Source organism: Camellia sinensis, chromosome 1 (genome assembly GCF_055761805.1).
Source record: "Camellia sinensis isolate YWXY chromosome 1, ASM5576180v1, whole genome shotgun sequence".
Taxonomy (NCBI): Eukaryota; Viridiplantae; Streptophyta; class Magnoliopsida; order Ericales; family Theaceae; genus Camellia; species Camellia sinensis.
The window spans coordinates 186,700,053-186,723,357 of NC_138961.1; positions in this window are offsets into that span (position 1 = coordinate 186,700,053).

Genomic DNA, 23,305 nt, shown 5'->3' on the forward strand with positions numbered 1-23,305 from the left:
CCATATATATATACTAAGTGATTAATTTAAACTAATCCATCTCAATTAGTGTTAACCAATTGCACCACATTTAATTGATTTAATGTAATTATTTTAATCCGAATCGATTTTTAATTAAATTTCACCATAGGCTTGCTAATCGCAAAAATACAGTCAATTTCAGTTTGAGTCACCTCTACGGCCTTAATTAAATTTTATAGTAGAAAATCAAATAGATTTTCCTACGGAGAACAAATAGAAATTCAAAAACACATATAAACATATAATTGGCATTCAAAATCATATCAAGCGGATAACCACAATCATAAATAAGATTAACTAACATAACACAGGACAGGGTTATCACACAGTCAGTGACTTTTGCCGACTTTTTTCCATTTTGGGAAATAGAGGATGTCAGTGTTGTTCTAATTTGTTTGGCCCATTCATATTTTTGCATGCTTTCCAATGGGACCATATGTGTGTAGTAGCTCCATCATATTGTCTCGCCACCGTAGCTCAACTTTTTCCGTGCCCCCTTTCGAAAGGAAAAATAGGCCCTACAATTCGGACTCCCACGGTTCTGAATCTAATCTCACTGGTGCAATGTGAAATTGATAAACACCAAAGAGTCCAAATCTGGCAAATCTTTTGAAAAAATTGATTTTGAATCAAAATGCCAAAAATGGACTGCTTTTCTAGGTACAGAGTCGCCACCTAAATATTTTTATTTGGGAAAATTTAGGAAACCCATGACTTGTGACAAAGGCCACATATCCGTCATCACCAAGATTGTCTCGACTCGGGAACTTAGGTACGAGAGGGAGGGGTCATGAATGAATTGAGCACCCTCGCTCGCCCGATCAAAGATCGGCCTCTGCTAATCATGATATGAATCTTATTTACATTATATGCTCTTGTTTCGGTTTATTAGGCTAGCACTACTATGTGATGCGCACACACACAGGTATAGACTAACTTGCAAGAATTGGAACATTTCGAGTCATGTTTGTTTTTAAAATTGTTTCGAAACATGTACCACTTGAAAAAGTGATCGCATATGAACCATCGAAAATTATTCCAATTCAAGCAACAAGCCTTCACTAATAGGCATTCAAGCAGTTTATCATTTAAGCAATTAGCCTCATGGCAAGCATGCCAAACATGGCAGCAATCACACTCATGCGATATGCTAAAGCGAGTAAAGGCTTACCTAGTACTCCAAGCAAATAAGATAAACGAGTTAGAAAAAATGCATGATCCTAACTTATGCAATATGACTAATGCAACGCATGCGATATGTAATTAATAGGCTCGGATATTAATATGGCATATGAGGCAATTTGATAACATGCGGTCGAAGCACATATTCAAAGAAGTATTAAACTAACAATGCAATTAGAATGATGAACCGAGCCTTGGTGCATGCAATACAAATGGATGCAAACATGGAGTATGCTAAACAAAACATGATGTACCTAAACTAACCATCATAAGCTAGTAAATAAAAGGAAGAAAGATGTGGGTTTGGAAGACATACATATTATTACATTACGCTCTCACGAAGAAGAGACCGAATGAACTAACTAGCTAAGTAATTAAAGCTAAGCTAATTATTACAAAACCAAATGAAATTAGCTAAACTACTTAACTAATTATTACAAACTGAATCAATTAATTCACTATTCTAGCTAATCAAATTACAGCACTTTACAAAATTAACTAGCTATAACTAATTAATTACAAGAAATATTTAATCTAAATATTTAAACTTAAACAGGCTCGACATGCGAGGAATGCTCATACACGTGCTCAGTTTCTACCCAAAAAGCCATTGTTTTGCTTCCGGAGAGCCTCTGTTGCACAATAGGACACATACACTGCTGCCCAATTCTAGAATAACTCTGCTTTGCCTCAAAAACACATTGCTAAATTTCGCATCAGTGGCCGGCCACCAGTGATAGTCGGCCTGGCATCAAAGGTGGCCTGTCGGCCATAAAAAGTGGCTTGCCGGCCACTACAGCCCAGTTCACCTTGCTGCAATAGAGGACAAACAGAGCACGTACAGGGTATTTTCAAGGATTTGTTTGCACAACTCACCCCTCCTTTTCATGAACAAATCAAAGGAGTAGTAAACTTGGTCCACAAACCATCAACTCAAGCAATTTCATTGCATGATGGCTCATGAACCAAAGTGTGCAAGTTCAATAAATGCAATGAAATGAGACTCTCATAGCCACCTCCCTATCATGGAAGATCAAGGGAAGTGGTGACCTTGGAAACTTGAATCATTTTATCACTAGTAAGTACGAAATGGCCCAAGTTCCATGTGTCCAATTAACGTCTGATTGAACACAACACTTTTTATTAGCTTGCACCTTTTTAGCCTCAATTTTATTACATCATTTTAGATTACCAACCATTCTTTAATGGATTGAGTCCAAAGGGTGAGTTTAAGTCCTCTAATGGAAAGAGAGCTCAAACCAAGAGTTGTCTTAGGTATGAAAGAGACATTATACCATTGGTAATGAACCCCCTAAGGGATTAAACCATTAAGCATGACACCTCAATCTCATGCTTTAGATAAACAAGTTATTTGAACCACTTTCAAAGCAAAACAAAAGCCAAGAAAGGAGGGAGATAGTAGAGATGATTAAGTGTGATTACAAGCATGGAAATCCATAAGTGAAGCAATCAACTCAATGGAGATGGTGTCTAAGGCCTAGAACACCAAACTCATGAGGACTATTACACTATAAGCATACAAAACAAAGCTCAAATGCCTATCAACCAAAATAGTGCTAAAAAAGGTCTCATACAGTCCTAAAACATGTTGGAATTGAGCTAAAAAAGGTTAGATTAATATGCTAAAACATAGCACAAACAAGGCTAGTAAGCAAGACACAAGGAGGAGAGGCTAACCCTTCCAAACTTGGACTTCAAAATATGATTTTGGCCACTGAAAAAGCTCTGAAAATCAGTGTTTATAATCTTAGTAAAAGATAGTAAAAGGATGGGAAATACAAGGGAAAAGGCCTTCAAAGCAAGGTACAAAAAAGAGTGAACCACCCCTCAACCTTCAATGACCTTAAAACCCAAGTTTCAGCCCAAAAATACAGAAGTTTTACTGCCCAAAAATAGTTGGAAAATTGCAAGAAAAAGAGTAGTTAAAGCAAGCAAATAGGCAAAGTCTTATACCTTTTGAAGAGGAAATCAATTCCAAGCAACAAAACCAAGCAAACAACACCCTCAAGAGCTCAAACAACCTCAAAGACACATCAGCTCAAAGATGAGAAGGTTTGGTTAAGGGTGTATCGGCAATGGTTAAGAGCGTATAGGCTAAAGTGTATGAATTTGCTAAACAGAGAGGAAAAATTTTGCTCTAAAATGTTTCCAACCTTAAAACATGAGAGGGAGGTCTCCTATATATAGAAAACATGAATTCCCCTCAAGAATATCCATCCCTACATGTGGGGGCAGATGCATGCATCTGCGCAAATAACTTACATAGCTGTCACAAAATATCTAAAAAAGAAACTGGTGGCCGGCCGACCATCACTAGTGGCCGGCAGGCCACATCTGTGGCCGGCAACCAAAAAGTGATGGTTGGCAACCCAAAAAGGTGGCCAGCAGGCCACCAGAAGCTGCAAGCTTGAAGAACCAAGGCTTAGTCCAAGAATGAGGCAACAAGAGTATAGGGTTTGAAGGGCTCAAAGCTATGGCATCCCACTGAGGACTTCGAGCACTTGATGAGCATATAAACTCATCATCGGGTGTGTATGCAATGGTGTCTAAGTTGTAAGGGCCGTAAAAAATGGGGTGTCTACAGTTGCCCCTCTTTGACAGAACTCGAAGCCATAAAATGACGTGAGTGAATGTCAAAGCCCGGAGATGACCCATTTTGACAAGGCTGTAAGACTTGGACAAACAATCAAGACAGAAATAAATGGTTACACCTGTAGGCTGCCTACGTATCCCTTTGCAAGGAATCAAACCAGCGTAGTTCTGGGGCAAGATGTAAATGATATGCACAATGCAACTTTGAAAGCTAGACTCACACGCTACGCGAAGCCGATTGTTTTGAAAACTCATGATCATGCGAGATAATGCAATAAGCGATAACAAGATCTGATAAGCAATAATCAAGATAACAAAACATGAATGAGCAGCTTCAAGCTTGAAACCAACTTAGGTTCCACTCTAACCACGCCAAAACAAGGGATGAGGAAAGAACACACCGCTTAAGGTTGTGTTTCACGCATCCTGAGAAACTGAGAAACAAAAACTGCTCAGGATCATGTTTCACAAATCCCGAGAAACAAAAAGACTGCTCAGGCTTAAGCTTCGCGCGTCCCAAGAAACAAGAGAACCTGCTCGGGCTCATACTTTGCGTGTCCCGAGATGAAAGAAAACTACACGAGCTCGCGCTTGACGCATCCTGAGATTCAACACGTCCGGGGCCACACGTCCTGCATCCTAAGATATGAGAAAAACCTCTCGGGCTCACGCTTCGTACGTCCTGAGATGAAACACGCCCAGGGCCGCACATCACGCATCCTGAGATACAAGAAAAACCACTAGGGCTCGCACTTCCCACGTCCCGAGATGAAACACGACCAAGGTCACGCATCACGCGTCCTGAGATGCAAGAAAAATCAATCGAGCTCGCACTTCACGCATCTTAAGATAAGAGAAAACCGCTCGGGCTTGTGTTTCACGCGTCCCAAGATAAAACACACCCAAGACCACGCATCATACGTCCTGAGCTACAAGGAAAACAGATCAAGATCGCGTTTCACGTGTCCTGAGATGAAACACAAAAGAGAGGTGTGCGATAGATGCACAAAGTGAATGTGTCCGATAGATACACAAATGTGAACATGTGCAATGGATGCACAAATGTGAACGTGTGCGATAGATGCACAAAGTGAATATGTGCGATAGATGCACTGAACGTGTACGATAGATGCACAAACGTGAACGTGTGCGATAGATGCACAAATGTGAACTTGTGCGATAGATGCACAAACGTTAATGTGTGCGATAGATGCACAAAGTGAATGTGTGCGATAGATGCACAAACGTGAACGTGTGTGATAGATGCATAAACTTTAATGTGTGCGATAGATGCACAAACGTGAATGTGTGCGATAGACGCATAAATGTGAACGTGTACGATAGATGCACAAAGTGAATGAGATCATAAACCGAAATAGTGAGAGCACATGTTCGATGTAAGATGGTCAATTGACATGTGATGGCAATTGAAGGCACATTCTATGCAAGAAGCAAAAACATACTCTACGCAAAATGTAAATGATGCGAGACAGGCATGCAATATGTGATGCACATGCTATGCAACGGAAAGAACAAAAGCCTAAATCGAGTAAACTCGGTGGCACCTCCGAGTTTCCTCTCAGAGGGTTTGCAATATGTTCAAAGGATACACCTCGTTCATGTTGACAAGTGATGAACATCGTGTGCCAAAACACAGTTTTGAGCTTCTCTTGAAACAATCTAAACCTAACAATGAACCTTCATTTCACTTTTTGGGAAACAAAGACACAGAACAGCATCAGGACTCAAAGAAAGGCCACAGGCCACCTACCGGCCACAAGGAGAGGATGCCGGCCATCAAAGATTGTTGTCAGCCACCAGTGTGGATTGTCGGCCACCTGCCGGCCACCGATCACAGTTCGGGGGTTTTTGGTCTTTTCACCCTCGGGTCTTTAAGTACATATCAAGACTCCTCATTTTCTCATTTCTCTACGTCCGAAATTCTTCCCTCTCTCTCTAGACACTTCTTCTCTCTAGATCCAAGCTTTTTATGCGTTTTTTAATGCCCCACGCAAACTTGATTTGCTAAACCCTCTTGATTCTCTTCACTTTGAACATATTTGATTTTGGTTTCGACACTTTTTTCCTCATTTCACCCTTCTAGGCTTGTTCCCCTCGAGTTTTTCTCAAGTTTCGTGAACTTTTTCGGGCTTTGACTTTTCCTTTTATTTTCTCTCTCCCAGGGTTGAGTTTTTCCAAGTTTACCATTTTTTCTCCATTTTTCTTCATTTTTCACCTACTTTTCACCCATTTTCCAGATGGCAGATGATTTAGCACATGACGGGGCTCCTCTTGAGGTTTCCCCCCATATTTTCACTTGTTGTTGAGGCGGAGGAGCCAGTCGCTATAGAGGTTGGCGAGGCGGTTCAGGGTATTGAGGTCGACCACGATGCAGAGTTTGAGCCTGAGCTCAAGCTAGAGCCGCTACCATTGAGGGTACGACCTTTTGATCTAGCGAGGTATCATTCCCACACACATATCTTGCCACCCAAAGGCATCAGGCGCTTTAGCAACTTCACTCACAGTGTACCAGAGGACCGCCTGCTGAGGGAGCCAGAGACATTAGAGGAGATGGAGCAGTACGCCAAAGGCTTTCTGATGTTTGTCCTCAGTACCATCTTGTTTTCGAACAGGTGGAACATCGTGGGCTTATATCTATTGAGTGCCCTGGTAACCCTTCCCTAGGTGCGCTGCTACGACTGGGGTGAAGCTAGCCTTGCTACCCTAAATAGATATATGACCTCTACCTCCCACTTGAGGGGAGAGCTAATCAGAGGCTACTAGCGAGCTTGGGAGGTATGCATTTCAGTTCCTTCTTTGCACTTTACATTTTTTGCTTCACATTTTCTGCTTTATATCTATTCAACACCTGTTCTTTTTACTTTGCACTTTCTGCATCTGTTCATACATTGTGCTTTCTGCTTTGCACTTTTTAAATCTGTTCATGCATTGTGCTTTCTGCTTTGCACTTTGTATATCTGTTCATGCATTGTGCTCAAATATTACTGCAATTTCCTTACAATTGTGGGTTTATGCTTATTTTCCAGCACTTGCCCTAGAGCCTATGGAGGAGCTCCCACTAGCAGTTCCCTATTCGATGTGGTATAATGGCAGGTACTAGCGTTGAAGCTATGAGTCGTTCGCATTCTTCCAGCATTATTTCGACAAAGTGGCTGCCCACGAGGTAACCCGAAACACTGTCATTTTTGCTTTGCAACTGTTTTGATTCACATTTTTGCAACTGACAATAACTAACAATCTGTTCACTCTCTATTTACAGATCATGTAACAGCCTTGGGTCGTGATACTGGCCGGGATACAGGACCAATACGCCAGGGCTTGGGCCACTTATCGCTTCTGCATTCTACTTGAGGGTCGAGTCTACCGGGCCTAGTTCCTGAGTGAGCAATTCGTCCGTCAGACCATGGGCTTACCAGACCCGATCGTTCCGACGGCACCACCAGAGTCTATGAGATTAGCAGACAGCCTATCTGTTGATGCAGTCACTCAGCTCATGGTGGGCTTGGATGCTGATTACTTTAGGGCAGAGGGCGACTACGCAGCCTTCATTCAGACCCATCTCATGCCACCTCTAACAAGTCTATCACCTCTTTCTTGAAGTGGGAGTCATTATCTGATATGATCTCATTTGGGACTCAATATCGGCAAATGATGTTATTTTTTATGAACTTAGCCACTGTAGACACCCTATTTTTAACTGTCTTCAAGACTTGGATGTGCTTGCAGGGTACATCCAGCAACAAGTTCGATTGCTCGCCGAGTGTTCAACTTTTGCAACGGAATGCCCCAGGTTTGATCCTTTCAAACCCTATTTCTATTCTTTCTCATTTATGGACCATGTGTTGGTTCTTTCTTGGTGATGTCCTTGATAGCCTACCGGCCATGGGATTTTTCCTGCCGACTATCAATGAGGCACTGCCGGCCACCACTGATGGCCGGCCGGCCACCTTTATTTCAACAGATATATTTTAGATATTTTGAGCCAGCTGTGGCTCACTAAAACTCATCCTCTATATGTGTATGGAGGAATGGAGCAAGCTTTTTGCTTGTCTCCTCTATATAAGGGGAGCTCCCTTCCCCTATTTAAAGGTTCACAATTTTTAGAGCAAAAATATCCCTCACTAGAATTCTCTCTCTCTCTCTCTCTCTATATATATATATATATATATATATTTGTGCTATATTGAGCCTTAAAATGTGTTTTCTTCATACTTTTGCACTAAGACACCCAGTCAAACACCACTATCTTGGAGTTGAGGTTCTTGAAGGTTTGTTTGGAGTTCAAAAAGCTGGTTTTTGCCTCAGAAGTTGTCCTCTTGCTGCTGTGCTTCAAGGGTGAGCATATCTCCGTTTTAAGCTTATTTTTGTATACCATATTAGCCACCTTTGCATGCTATTTTAGGCTTGGTTGTTAACTACAAAAAGCTCTGATTTTAAGTGTTAAAAATGTTGGTTTGAGTCCTTGTTGGAGTGAAGGGTGGTCTACCATCTTTCTACGCTTATTTGTTAAGCTTTTGAGCTATCCTTTGAAGCTTTTGTAATAGCCTTTGCATGGCCTTTCTACCACTGAAACTTAGAGGAATTTTAGTGATGGAAAGGTGATTTTGAGGTCCAAAATGGGAGGTGGTGGTCCCCTCTCCTCTTGTCTTGCTTGCTTGTGTTGTTGGCCTATCAAATGAGCTTGTGTTTCTACTTTTTTGTGACTTAGTTTGAAAAAAATTTTGGCTTTTTTTTGACATGCTTTAACTTTATTTTTGGGTGTTTGGGTCACCTCTTGCTTGCTTTTGATACTTGTAGTGCAATCATGTTTGTTGGCCTAACATGGTTTACGCTTTAGTTCAACATTCTAGCATGTGTTAGCTTTGCTCCAGCATATTTTTGCCACTGGTTTAACATGGTTGAGGTATATTTTAAGTGATCTTGGTCATATATGCTTAGCTTTGTATAGCTATAGTATAGTTGGGCTTCACTAGCTTTGTGTTTGAGGTCCCTAACATGCTTTGAATGTGATGATTGCATGCCTTAACCTCATTTCTCACATGATTTTAGTGTATATAGCATGGTCACGCTCTCACATGTTCCACTCTTTCAATGCTTTTGAGAGTTTAGCCTTATGCCTTGTTTGTGAGCCAATACGTATACATGCTTGCCTAAGCTTTTGGGCTATCATTTCAGCATGTTTTAGCCTTTGATTTGGCATGGTTGAGCTCTGTCTAGAGTTGGTTTGGTTGTTTGGGCTATGTATTGAATACTTCTTGTGTAGTGCTCTTTACTAGCCTTGTGCTTTAGGCCTTCTAGTATGCCTTATTTCTGATGTTCATGTGATATGGCATCATTTAACACATAATTTCAGAGCATATAGCCTTGTTATACTCTCATCTGTATCACTCTTTCAATGCTTTTGAGAGTTGAGCATTATGCCTTGCTTGTGAGCCAATGCATGAACATCATTCTCTTGCCTTTCATGCTGTCATTTCAAATCATTTTGGCCACTGTTTTGGCATGCATGAGGTTTGTTTAGGGTTGGTTTAGTCCATTGAATATTACATTGCATGTTCCTAGTGTTGTATCTGAAAATCCTAAGTGATTCGTGATTAGATCAAGATTAAAATATTCCAAATCCCAGTTATTCAAAACATGCAATCTAAATCATCAAACACTTACGAAAGTGATTTAGATTGTTGTTTTTCTAAATAAACAATAAATCGACACAAACAATTTTTACATGAAGAAAAATCACAATTGAAGAACCTTCAATTGTAATAAAAAGCCACGGGCGAAACGCCACTAATCAATCCACTACTGAAGAAAGAAAGATTACAAAGATAATACACAAATTACCCAACTCCGTCAATTTTCCTTCAAATCTTCTGTAACTCTTTCACCAAGCCTTCGTCTCGGAACTGATCCACCTGAAGTTGAATCCACAACTTCACTTGTTGAATTAACGACTGCGTACAGAATCAAACGCCTTTTGAAACTCTACGTTTGAACCTTCGGAATCCACCAAAGAGAACTCTCTTGAATTTAAAGTAACAAACTCCTTGATGTATGTATCTTAGATCATGAATGAAGAACTCTCTCAAAATATCAAGGAAAACTCCCAAAAACTCTCTAGAGGAAAACCTTAGAAAACCTCAAAGTAGATCTGGAAAAAGTAATCCTAAAGTTTGGAGAAAACCAACTACTTATAGAAATCTGGATTCTGAAGCTTGCTCGAGCGAAGCTTCTCTCGCTCGAGCGAGAAGCATATCTCGCGTGATTTCCAAAAGTGCCTTCGCTCGAGCCACGAAGTCTTCGCTCGAGTGAGGAATAAACTCTTTCAGGTTTTTATGCAGACATAGTTCTTCGCTCGAGCCACCAATGCTTTGCTCGAGCGTACAAAGACCACTTTCAGGTTTTAAGCCAGACGTAGTCCTTCGCTCGAGCGAGGACTTCTTCACTCGAGCGAGCAAGACAAAACAGCACAGAAAAATACAACTTGATTACACAAGTTTGTTCGCGGGATTGACAAGACTTAGGGACCTAACAATCTCCCCCTTTGTCAATACCAAGACAAAACTTTCTAACACAATTTCCTACACAACTGCACTAGCTAAAACAATTACAACTCAAAGCAAACCAACTATGCAACCAATCTCAAAACAAACTGGAACTAACATCTGTAGACACCCTATTTTTGACCGTCCTCAAGACTTGGACGTCATTGTTTGAATACTCGATGATCACCCATGTTTGTGTTCGTCTTGAGTTCCCGGAGGTTTCAGCTACGCACCTGTAGACACCCCATTTTTGACCGTCCTCAAGACTTGGATGTCACCGCTTGAACACTCGGTGATCATCCATGTTTGTGTTCGTCTTGAGTTCCCGGAGGTCTCGACTACGCGCCTTGCCTCAGGATCTCTCGACTCAACTGTTTTGTGTATGGTTTTGCACCAAACACTTGTGCTTTGCCTTGGAGGGATAGGGAATGGCTTGTGGGCCATCCCCACACTCCACCGGCCAAATGCTTGGCCGGCCGGCACTATAGATGGCCGGCCGGCTATCTTTTTTGGTCAATTGTATTTTTGGCCGGCCGACTACTGTGCATTTGTTTTTGCAGATATTTTTGTGCAGCTGGCATACACTGTCACCCCCTCCATACACGTGTATGGAGGGATTGCCCTCTTGTTAGCTTCCTTTGGAAGCTTTACAAGACTAATTGTCTATAAAAGAGAACCTCTTCTCTCTTGTTCAGGGGTTAGACAACTTAGACAACATTTTCAGAGCTTGAGCTTTAGGGTTAGGGTTTATATATATCCTTTATCTCTGTATCTCTCTCTCTCTTGTGTTTAGTGTGTGTTTAGTCTCATTTTTGTGCACAAACACCCACCATCACACCTTTTCTTAGTTGCTGAGGTACCAGAGGTCTTTCCTTGAAGCTTTTGGACTGGTTTGGAACCAAAAGAGCTGCTGGAACATTGTTTGTGAAGAGGGTCTACAAGGGTAAGACTTTTGTCCCTTTTTACCCCATTTTTGCAAAGCTTTTTAGCCTATCTTGCATCTATTTTTGAGCTTAGAATATAACATATAAAAGTCTTGTTTTTATCTACTCTAAATAGTTTGTTAGGGGTGTTTTAAGCTTTGGGGTTGTATGACCCCTCTTAAGGCTTGTTTGGCCTTTGTTTTATGCCATTTTGGTTGAGCTCCGGGACCATTGTGTTTGGGCCTCCTCACCACTAAAATCATGAGGGATTTCAGAGGTGAGGATGGTGCCTTGAGGTCCTAGGAATGAGAGGGCCCCCCTCTCCTTGTTGTCATTGAAAAGAGCTATTTTTGCCTCTAGAGGGAGCATCTAGTTTAAGTGTGTGTTGACCATGCCTTGATTGATATTTATGCTTATTTTGCCATGAAATAGCATTGTGTTGAGTTGGTTTGGACACACCTTGCATGCTTTGCATACATGTCTTGTAATGCCATCATTTAGTCTTAACATGCATCTAGGCTTTGACCCTCGTTCAAGCATGTTTTAGGCCCTGCTTTGTGAAGCTTTTGTACTTGTTTTTCCATGCTTAAGGTCTGCCTTTAGTTGTTTTGGTCGACCATGGCACGCATTGTATAGCCCCTTTACATTGTTTAGCGTGTAGGCTTAAATATGTGAATTGTTGAGCATACATTGCTTGATTTATGTCAGTGGTTTGACACCACTTATAACATCATTTCAGTCCTCATGACATGCTTGCATGCTTGCCTTTGATGCCTCTTTGATGCCTTATGAGGTTGTGCCTTATGCTCCATGTTTGGTCATTGTGCATGCCCTTGAATTTAAGTATTTAGATGCCATCTAAGTGGTCTTAAGGCTTTGTTTTAATATGCTAAAACTCTGTTTTTGGTCATTCAATTCATGCCATGTTTGGTTTTGCTAAGGGTAGTTCAATACCTCCTTAGCTTGCCTTGAGTTTTGGACCTCTAATTGCATGCTTATGCTTGTCTTGTTGGCTTGGTTTGGCACCATTTTAACATGATTTTTAGAGCTTATGTTGCATGTCATCAGTCCATGTTTTTGTGCTTACAAGTTGTCTTCATATGCTTAAGTGTTGGACCATATTTGCATGCATGCGTGTGTGTGTGTTGGACCTCACTTCCATAGTATTGGCCACTGATTTTGGCAAGCTTGCAAGCTACCCATGTTAGTTTAAGCCCACCCCTTTGCATGTTGTTGTATGCCCACCTTGTATGTTGTTGAATATTTGTGTGTTGTTGCATGATTGGAGTTGCATGATTGAATGAAGTCACATGCTTGCTTGCATGCTCGAACACCCACATTGTTCCTTGCATACTTGTTAGTTGCATTGTCTCATGCCCTATGTCTTGCATGACCATTGTATGCCTTTCATGCTTCTTAGCATTGTCCATGTTGCATACTAGTTGACATGCTTAGGATTGCATTGCATTGGCATGCATGCTTCGCCTCTTGAATTGCTTGTGATAGAGGTTGAGTTCAATTTGCTTGATTATGTGCATTGCATTCCATATCAACATGCACACTTGATTCTTTGGGCCATCATGCATGGAAATGCGTGATTGGTGGCCCGAGAATCGAGGCCCATCCTCCTTTGAGTCACAAATATGATAAGGAGTGTGGTTGGTGCACACATTTGCTTGAAATGCATTGTTATGCTATGTTTTGCCCTCTGCTGCTGTCACAAACAGATTCTGCCGGAACATTTGGCCAACCGACCATCTGCAGTGCCGATCGGCCATCCATAAGTGGCAGATGGATTAATTTATGGTCGATGACCATTCCCCATGCCCGGTGACTATTCCTCACGGCCGGTGGTGCTCCACAGCACTCAGAGAAACAACCCTGGGACTTGTGCAGTCTTTAGAGAAGCAGAACAGTCAAACCATAGGCAGCTTGTGCATGGCAGTGACTTCCGAGCGGAATCGAGCACGCATCGCATTGGACCCTCTTCCCGAGGCTGTTTATTGCTTAAATTAGATTAATTAATTTTCTTAATTAATTAGGTGGTCTGTAATATTTAATTAGCTTGTTAGTTAGTTAAATTGTATTATTCTTTCGGTCCCTCCGAGTGAGGGCTAACTTGTAATAAGTATGGGTGCGTGTGTGCATGTCTTCCAATCCCCCACTTCTTTCTCCCTTTTACTTACCTGCTTTTGATGGTTAGTATTAGGGCATATTTAAATTAGCATACCTTATGCTATGCATGCGTGCATCAATACATTTGTCCTATATGCACCGGGCTCGGTATATCATACTAACTGCACTTGTATTTCAATTCCAAGTAGAATACGTGTTAGTTGCAACATTTCACATGCCGTCATTAGGATAGCCGAGCCTATTGTAGTTGCATCTTGCATGTGTTGCATTAGTCATCTCAACATGAACTAGGATCATGCACATGATTACTAACTAGCTTCTGTTCTAGCTTGGAGTACTCGGTAAGCATTTATGCTTTAGCATACCGCATGCGTGTGAGTGTTGCCATAATAGCATGATTACCATGAGGCTAGCTGCTTATGTGATATAATTGCTTGAATGCCTGTGGATGCAGGTTGAATTAACTAAATTGGGATAACGCATTAAAACTGTGAGTTTTAAGCCCACTAGATAGTGACAAAATTATCTTTTCTAAAGCCCACTTGAGGGTGGCGAAATCTACATTTTTAGCGTACTTGCGAGTAGCAAACCATTTTCAAAACAAGCATGAAATGTTTTGTTCCAATTTAGGCAATTTGGTCTATACTTGTTTGCTATGCGCATAACATAGTAATTCTAGGCTAATAACCGGAATAAGAACACATAACGTTTTCAAAAATGGATATCACAGTTAGTAGAGGCCGATCTTCGGATCGGGCGAGAGGGGGTGCTCATAGCTGACCTTCCCCAATCGTACCCAAGCTCCTGAGCCGAGGCAACTTTGGTGATGACGGACACGTGGCCTTTGGCACCGAGTCAGGGTTTCCTAAATTACCCCATAAAAAATATTTAGATGGCGACTCTGTATCTGGCAAAGCAGTCCTTGTTTGGCACTTCTTTTATAAAAATCTGTTTTCCAAAACGATTTGCCAAATTTGGACTCTTTGGTTCAGATTTAGGACCATGACAATTTGAGAGTCTGAACTGTAGTGAACCCAATATGAACAGAACGGGACTCGTCCTCCCGGGGCGTTCGGGAACGTCTACATTTTCTGGCAACTCTGCTGGGGATTTTAGAGAGCTTGACTTGAACTCATGATATCCTGTTTTGATTTCATTTATGTGTCTCTTTGCATTGCATGTGCATTGGTGCGCCTACGACACCGTGTTTGCCATCTGCCATTCTTGAATGGTTTGCCGGAGGCTTGACTTTATCAAAGCATGCCATAAGGCTGACCGGTTCTGGGCTCTGACAGTATGGGAACACAAACCCCGATTTTACCAGGGCACCCTTTTCGACCATTCGACCTAGTGCATATCGAAATCCATAGTGACTATTCCAAACTAGGACAGGTTGTTTACCCGATGTTAGGTTGTTTGAAAACTACTACGTGCATAGTGAAACCCTAGCTCCTGACAAAAATAGGATAGGGAAACCCTACCCCAACTTAGGGGTGTTTTGGCTCTCTTTTACTTGCTATGTGTTTTTAAAGTGTATCTATGCAGGGAACACACATATCAGTTTGCAAGTCTGAGTGTCAGGCCTGCGGGCACCAGCATCAGTATTTTGGGGCAATCAGTTCTACCTGAGGGTATCAGTTTGCAGGCAGAACTTTGGGGCAGGATTCAGTAAAGAGTCAAATCTGTTTTGGTGAAATCAGGCTGAGATGCTGCATGTTTTCTATTTTGCTAGGTAGTCCTACAGCTTCAGAAGGCTTCGATATCCCCTGGGTACATTGGACTAGTGCTGATAGACTTTGTTAGGTCAGAAATTCAATTCAAGAGCAACCAGTGTTCTTTCGCTGAGGCAAGGCAAAGAAAGGCCAGTCAGGGCTCACCGGTTCATCTGATCCGTCAGTCGCCAGTCACATCACCTTTGTTCAGACTCAACAAACCATGATGGCACAGGGTTCGGAAGAATTTGTGGCCGTGATAGCAGCATTAAATCAGGGAACTGCCATGCAGGCTGAGACCAGTATTGAAATGCAGCGTCTATCTGGGGCATCTGCCTCACATCCAACTTTGGGACCCCAGCCAAACTTTGACCCACTTCTTCCAATTGAAGATTTGTAGTGTCTGAATCCTCGAGAAAGGTTGACTCAAGCTTAGGTGCTCAGACCCCTGGTGCAGCCTAATGAGAGGCTTTATTCCCTTGATGTTAATGAGCTCAATCCGACTACAGTGAAGATTGCGAACCCTGAGAAGCAATTCAAAAAGGCACAGGGCGTTAACTCCATTCCCGACATTGAGGATGGGCACACCGAGGCTGTTGTTCGGCTCTCAAACAGATTCAAAATGCCATATATTGACCGTTTCGACGGGTCTGGAGATCCAATGGTACATATCCGACTTTTCTTGGATATCCTGAAGCCGATGGGTCTGACCAATCCACAGAAACTCTCTCTGTATGGAAGAATCCTGTCGGGTGTAGCAGCCACTTGGTACACTAAGTTGGAGGACAAAGTGAAGCAAGACTGGGAAGAATTGGCTGAGGCCTTTGCCGATCAGTATTCCTACAATACCCAAGTTGAAATAACCATGCAAGAGCTTGAAACAACCCGCCAGAACCCAACAGAGCCGTTTTTGGAATTTGTTGTGAGGTGGAGGGCAAAGGCAGCACAGATGACAGATCGCCCTTCTGAGAGGGATCAAGTGCAGATGATGGTGCGAAACCTCGAGCATGATATGTTGCAAAAGTTCATAGTCGCTCCGCTATTCACTTTCAAAAGTTTGCATGAACTGGGGGTTCAGATCGAGAATGCGTTCAACAGTGGGATCATTCCCAGAACAAGTGAACCGACAAGGAGAGTGATTTCAGGGAGCACCAATGCTGGTAGTAGCACTATTCCCGAACCCATTGAAATTAATACAGTCGCCACAGCCGACCCTTTTGCCAATCCAAGCCTACAAACAGCAGGCCTAGCCTGGGCTCAGGGCAGAACTTTCACTCCCCTCTATATGAGCCTGACTAGCGCACTAAACGTCCTAATGGAAAGAGGGCATCTCAAACCCCTCGATCCTTAACCTCTTCCTGACCCACTCCCAGCCAGACATAACCCCTCTAAGTGCTGTGTGTACCATCAGCAGCACGGTCATGGCACCGACCGTTGCTACGGCCTTCGTCATGAGGTCCAAAATCTCATCGACAACCGGACGATAACTCCACCTTCAGACCCCAATGACCAAGTACCTCATCCACATCCGAATCTAATCCACACACTAGCCGTCCCTTACGACCCCAGCGTATACATCACCCCAGTCCATCTACCCAAGCCTAATGTGTTTATCCTAGAGAGCTTGGACTTATGCATGATAAGTGCATCTAAACCCCAATCATCTCAAACCCACGAACCCACTACTTCTTTGCTGATAAAAATGATTGAAGACCTTCAGAGAACTGTGGCAGATCTGGCCTTTGGGGTTTTGGCCCCATCATCGACCACATCACGTACCAGGGAGTTCATGTATAAAGGCTCCCCAACCTTGGGACGAGTTGCATTGGAAGAAGGCCACTCCCTTGGCAAAGTGGAGGTAAGTGGTATGAACAAGGTAGGGGCAGGCATTGGTTCCCATGAACACCTTTAGTGGGATATTGAGGCTTTGAAAGCTGAAGGGTTGAACAAACAGCAAGTACTCGCAGTTGTTGCAAAAACTGTGGATGACACTTTCGCCACTCAGAATGAGAGTAGTTCAAATCAAGGGGCAAGCCGGGAGAAAGGCCGTTGTACCAGGAATGTTCCTTTCAGCTCTAAACCCTCGCTCGGAAGAGATCAGCAAACCCAGTCAGTGCCTACTAATCCCTTTGCTGGTGCACCCAGCAAAACTCCACAAACCTCAAAACACCCACCTCGAGGCCAGAGGGTGTTCACACCACTGTACATGTCTCTATCAGCGGCCTTGAAGGTTTTGATTAAAGAGGGGGATCTGAAACCCCTGGAGCCGCGACCACTGCCAGATAGACTTCCTCCCTCCTATGATCTGACCAAGTACTGTGCCTTTCATTAGCAAGTCGGCATGTCACTGATAGTTGTTTCCGTCTTCGCCACGAAATACAAGATCTGATTGACAATAAGGTCATCGTCGCACCAACTCAGCAAAGTCTATCGTCATTGGATCAGTGAACTTGGGGAATAATGTGAATATGTGATCAGGGGATGAACCAGCTGCGGGTGGCACTCGATTTACTCCAGATGTGGCATATGGCATGCACTGTGTTGAGCATTTGCGAATGCTAGTTTCTGACTTGGGTATTTAGGTCAGTTTTGTTGTGTTGTTTTGAGTCTGTCTCTTTGTTTTGAGTTAGCCTTTTTTGTTTCGGGTCTGTCTTGTTGTATCGAGTCAGTCCTTCTTGTTAGAGTCAGGTGATTCTGGGGGTGTTACCTCGGGCATCACTATTTTCTTTTGTGTTTGTCTTTTCGCTTTCTTTTGAGTCTGTTTCTGCCATGGAGCCAGTTACACCAACAGTTATCAATGAAACAACAGTGGTTTTTCATGCTTTTGTGCTTACTTCTTCCTTATGCCAGTTGTGCCAGAAAGTCGAATGGAACGACAGTGCATTTCACTTGCTTTTCTGTGCTTTCAAGTCATTGCGTTGACCTAAGTTTTTCAAAGCTGTTTTTGAACATTGTGATGAAAACGAAGAGGAAGGAATTCCTCGGGTTTTTGCAAAATTTGATCATTTGAGAAAAAGAGAGGCATGCTAAGCCTTAAATGATCGAGATCATGCTTGTTAATGTGAGTACTGAGAAGGATCCTGGCTTGATCCAGATTGGTCTCACACTATCTTCAGCGCGAGCGACTAGTCGCTTTCTTAAAAGATTTAAAAAAAAAAATGTTTTGCGCGATCCTGCGAAGACCTTTGTGGAATCGCTCTTGAGATTGTGTAGCCTAGGATCGCTCTCAGCCTCGAGACTCGACCCCTCATTTCGAACCTTGGACTTAAATTCAGAATGGTCAATGGTCAACCATCAAAGGAGGCCTGTGTGGCCATATTTAAAGCGGCCCTCAAACTAGGGGCACGAAAAGTCAGATCAAGGAGATCAGATGTCGCCAAACCAAGCTTGCAAAGCTAGATCAGAAGTATCCCTGGAACTATGGGCAAAAATGCCAGATGTGCTCGAAGAGCCGAAGATGGATCGTCCTGGAAATCAATGAAGACTGGCAAGAATGTCAAACCCCAGAAGAGAAGAAAGAAGAAAGTATTGCTGAAGAACAACTGAGTTCCTATCCACAACACTAGGGGCAAATCCAGCCCCCATGGGATGGACTCCTGCATTGTCAGCGAACAGCAGTCACTCTCCTAGATTCAGACGGATTCGAGATCTCAGAACCATTTGACATGGACCAAGCTACACTTTTACCCTTGAGAGGCTCACTGGGCCGAAAACCCGAAAGGGCGACCCAGGCAAAAGTTAGAGCAAAAAAAAAGGAAAAGAAAAGAACAAAAGAGAAAAATGCAAAAAAAATGAAGAAAATGCAGAAAAAAAATGAGTGAAAAAAAAGAAGAAGAAAAAGATAAAAAAAAAAGAAAAAAAGAAATGAAAAAGAATTGAAGAACATAGCTCGTAAGGTTGAAAACCCAGAAAGGGTGGCCTTGGCAAAAGTTAGAGCGCAAAAGGAGAGGGTTAATACCCGAGTGTACCTTAACCCCGAACTACGTAAGGCTTGATTCCCATCTTTGGGATACGTAGGCAACTTCATTCCGAAGTCCAGCCGTAAAACACTTCAAAATCAACTGTGTCCATGTAATGGTTTTGATCATCTTTGCCTTCTCTATATCCGAGAGTTCGGTTGTCATCGTCACTCTGAGGACTGATTGCAATGTGCTGCGATGCTATCCAAACAAGGGGCAACTTTCCGTTGCCATACAGTGTGCTGTGGTGCCATTCAAACAAGGGGCAACTTTCCGTTGCCGTGCAGCTCTCTTCAAGCATGGGGCAATTTTCCTTCGGATCTGAGGTTGTGCATCTCGAGAGTAGGTTCCGTGCTTGTTGAGCATTGGCCATTTGCAAAAATAGCTTTTGAGAATTTTTACAGAGGTTGACTGATTTTCTCGAAAAGTGTTCCATTTTTTTCAAAACTGGACCATTTCTTGGATCCGAAAAAAAAGGAAAATTTTCAGTGCTCATAACCGGACTTGCATGATTTTAAATCAAAAAATTGAACAAGTATGTTAATCTGACTCTCATTCTGGTCAAAATTGTTTTAGTAGAAAACCAAAACAAAAAAATGGTCAAAATGATGAACTAGGGGCACAGTTGAGTCAGGTGTTCTGTCTTTTCCCCATTGTTAACATGCTTGCCAAGAAAGGCACCATACCTGCCGGAACAAGGCACCACTGAAGCTAACCGCAAAAGGGCAGAAAGCTCTCACATCTTCCATGCAACGAGGTATCAAGCCAAGTGCGAAGCACGAACCGGAATGGGACAAGATATCCCATCCCCTCATCTGGACAGATCTGATCACGTCCAAACTCCCCAGCAGAGCATCATCAACCGATGTCAGCTACAGATTTGCTACACACCCAATTGTAGCGCAGCCCCTCCGTGGAAGAAACTCACTGTTGTGAACAACAAGAAGAATCTAGCGGAATGCTAGGGGCAAGACCCCCAACTTTCTGTTTATCCACCAACCACCCAGGGAAGGGATAAAAAATGAGAGAATGAAGAATAGAGAAATGTGCGCTGAGAGAAAAAGTGAGAAAATGACTTTTTTCAGAAAAACAGAGATTGAGTGCCAGAGTGATGTGAGAATCACAAATGAGAAAAGGGTGGGAAACACTACCCGGGGAAACTGGCTCCTCACGAACTGAGAGGTCTCTTATCTTAGTAACATGTCTGTGTGTCGCGTCTTTTGTTTTATTTACCTCAACTTTTGTTTTGAGTCTCTTTCGAGTGTTACTCAATGTGTTTAGGTCGTGTACCTTTTGTTGAGTCATAGTATGTTGTGTTCAGTTGTAGGCTCAATACCCGGTTGAGAACCTTTTTCTCATTTTCAAAAAAATCGTTTTGTGCTCAGAGTGTTGTGCCATTCTGCACATTTATGCAAAATAGGATTGTTTCTTTCATAAACTATAGGGTCCACCCCCGACAAGTGTGAACAGTAAAACAAGGACCTATCTGAAGCTATGTGGGTTCCAGACTGCAAAGCAAAAGAAAAAAAGAAAGAAAAATTTGGAGCATCTTAGTGTGTTTCAGCTTCGGCAAATTCCGAGACTGCATTCCAGGTGCACCTTCTCAAACCTTGCCATTTCTCTGGAGTATGAGTGTATCTCGACCCCAAGTGCAAGCCTGCTTCAAGTCAGAATGGCAATTAAAATAGCAGCAGATGTTATCTCTCGCCAATATGAACAGGGTGTGCCCTTTTTGAGCTGAGTGTGTTACAAAGTCCTCCGAAAGGTAAGTCGGAGGCACCAGAGTACATGTTTGATGCCCTTCCATTGCATAGAATGTGCACTTTCATATACACTTCTGTTACATGCGTGCCGCGCATCATTATGATTCATGCATAGAATATGCTTGCTTTCGATTCTGCATAGAATATGCTTTCAATATTGCATAGAATATGCTCCAGTTTCTTGCATAGAAAATGCTCGTATCTTTTGCATAGAACATGCATTCACTCGCACTGTCTTGTGCACTTACACTTTGTATCTCACTAGCACTGTCTTGTGCATCTTGTGGTTGTATCTCACTTGCACTATTTTGTGCATTGCATATCAATCCCGCTGTTTAGCATATCGCACTTTCTTGTGCATTTGAAAATCACTCGCGTTGTTTAGCGTATCGCACTGTCTTGTGCATTTCAAAATCAATCGAGCTGTTTAGGGTATCGCACTATCTCGTGCATTTCAAATCACTTGCGCTGTTTAGCGTATCGCACTGTTTTGTGCATTGCATATCAATCGCGCTGTTTAGCGTATCGCACTTTCTTGTGCATTTCAAATCACTCGCACTGTTTAGCGTATCGCACTTTCTTGTGTATTTCAAATCACTCGCGCTGTATAGCGTATCGCACTATCTTGTGCATTTCAAAATCAATCGCGCTGTTTAGCGTATCGCACTTTCTTGTGCATTTCAAATCACTCGCACTGTTTAGCGTATCGCATTTTCTTGTGCATTTCAAATCGCTTGCGCTTTCTTGTGCATCGCACTATTTTTGTGCAGTTTATCACTCGCGCTTTCTTGCGCATCGCACTATTTTGTGCAGTTTATCACTCGTGCTTTCTTTCACATCACACTGTTTTTGTGCAGTTTATCACTCGTGCTCTCTTGCGGATCGCACTATTTTGTGTAGTTTACACTCGCGCTCTCTTGCGCATCGCACTATCTTGTGCATTTCATTACATGCTCTCTCTCATCTTGCATAGAAAATGTTTGTAGCATTTGTCAGTGCATTGCGTCGCACTGTTTTGTGCACCTTACTTGCATTTTGCATGCATTCTATCACGCTTTCTTGCGCACCTAACCTGTACTTGGTAGTACGTTGCATCGCACTGTTTCGTGCATCTTCTTAGCATTGTTTTGTGCATTCACTCTTCACTCGCACTTTCTTGTGCACTCTCCCAGTCTAGGAGACCTTAAATCCTCTAAAGGTGCAATTCCTTTGGTGTTTGTCGTGCCCGAACGACTTTTTGGTAAGTTGCATTGTACATGTATTTCAAGCGACTCGTGTCGTTGCATATTCAAGTTCACATGCATTTCAAGCGATGCGCGTCGTCGCGCATTCGAGTTCATAAGCATTTCGAGCGACACACGTGGTCGCACATTCAAGATCATTTGCATTGTCATGCATATCACAAGACGTGCATTGTCACGCATTTACATCAGCATGCATCAACATGCATTTCAAACAAAACCAAAAAAACAAAAAACAACAACATGCATATGTCATGCATTTCATTGTAATATATTGCATATGTCATGCATCCCACTATATCCATTCGATGGCATATTGTAGATGTTGCATTGTAGCTTGCATGCATTCATTGCATCACCTCCATCTAGGGTTTGCACCTTTCCTTGTTGAGCTTGGTCTGGTATGTGCCCATACTTTTCACGTCTATACACTCATAGTTCTGTATGACCGCTCTATGTTAGACGTGGTTTGTTTGTGTCCATGCCTTTCCTAGGCAAGATTTGGTTTGGCCCATGCACCATATCCATCATACATATTACATTGTAGTGTAATTTTTGCATCCTGCATTAGGATCATGTTCTTTCGTTAGAAGATCATTCCCCACTTATGTCATTCCACCCAATTACTTGTTCTTGCGTCCATCTACAACACTCATAGTTCTGCATGTGTACGCGCTTTGAGGGTTGCGGCACCTTTTCTATGGTAGACGGACTTGTTACCTCCATCAATCTATTTGACATTCGTGTGGTTTTGAACCACTCATGATTGCATCATGATTTAATCACATTGCATTTTCTTTTGCATTATTGTACATAGTTTTGTATATATTGCATATCATTTTGCATTCATTTTGCATGGTGCGAACGATATCATACATGTTAAGTTTTCTTTCTCTTTCATGAACGATATTGTATGCATGGTTCATTTGAGGCTGGTGCAACCAGACGAGCTGGACAGGTATTGTATTCTCTACGTGAAACGTAGCGAGAATTACATGATTCTCTTACATCCTTTCTGCATTGTAGTGTAGTTTGGTGTATGCTACCTAAAAACTGTTGCATTATTATGCTTCGTTACAGCTTTCTTTGCATGATCATAAGCTATGCTCGGCTTTGTGCATTGTCTTGCATTTTTGTCTAAGTCTTCGGCCTTGTCAAAAATGGGTCGTCTCTGGGCTTTGACATTCACTCC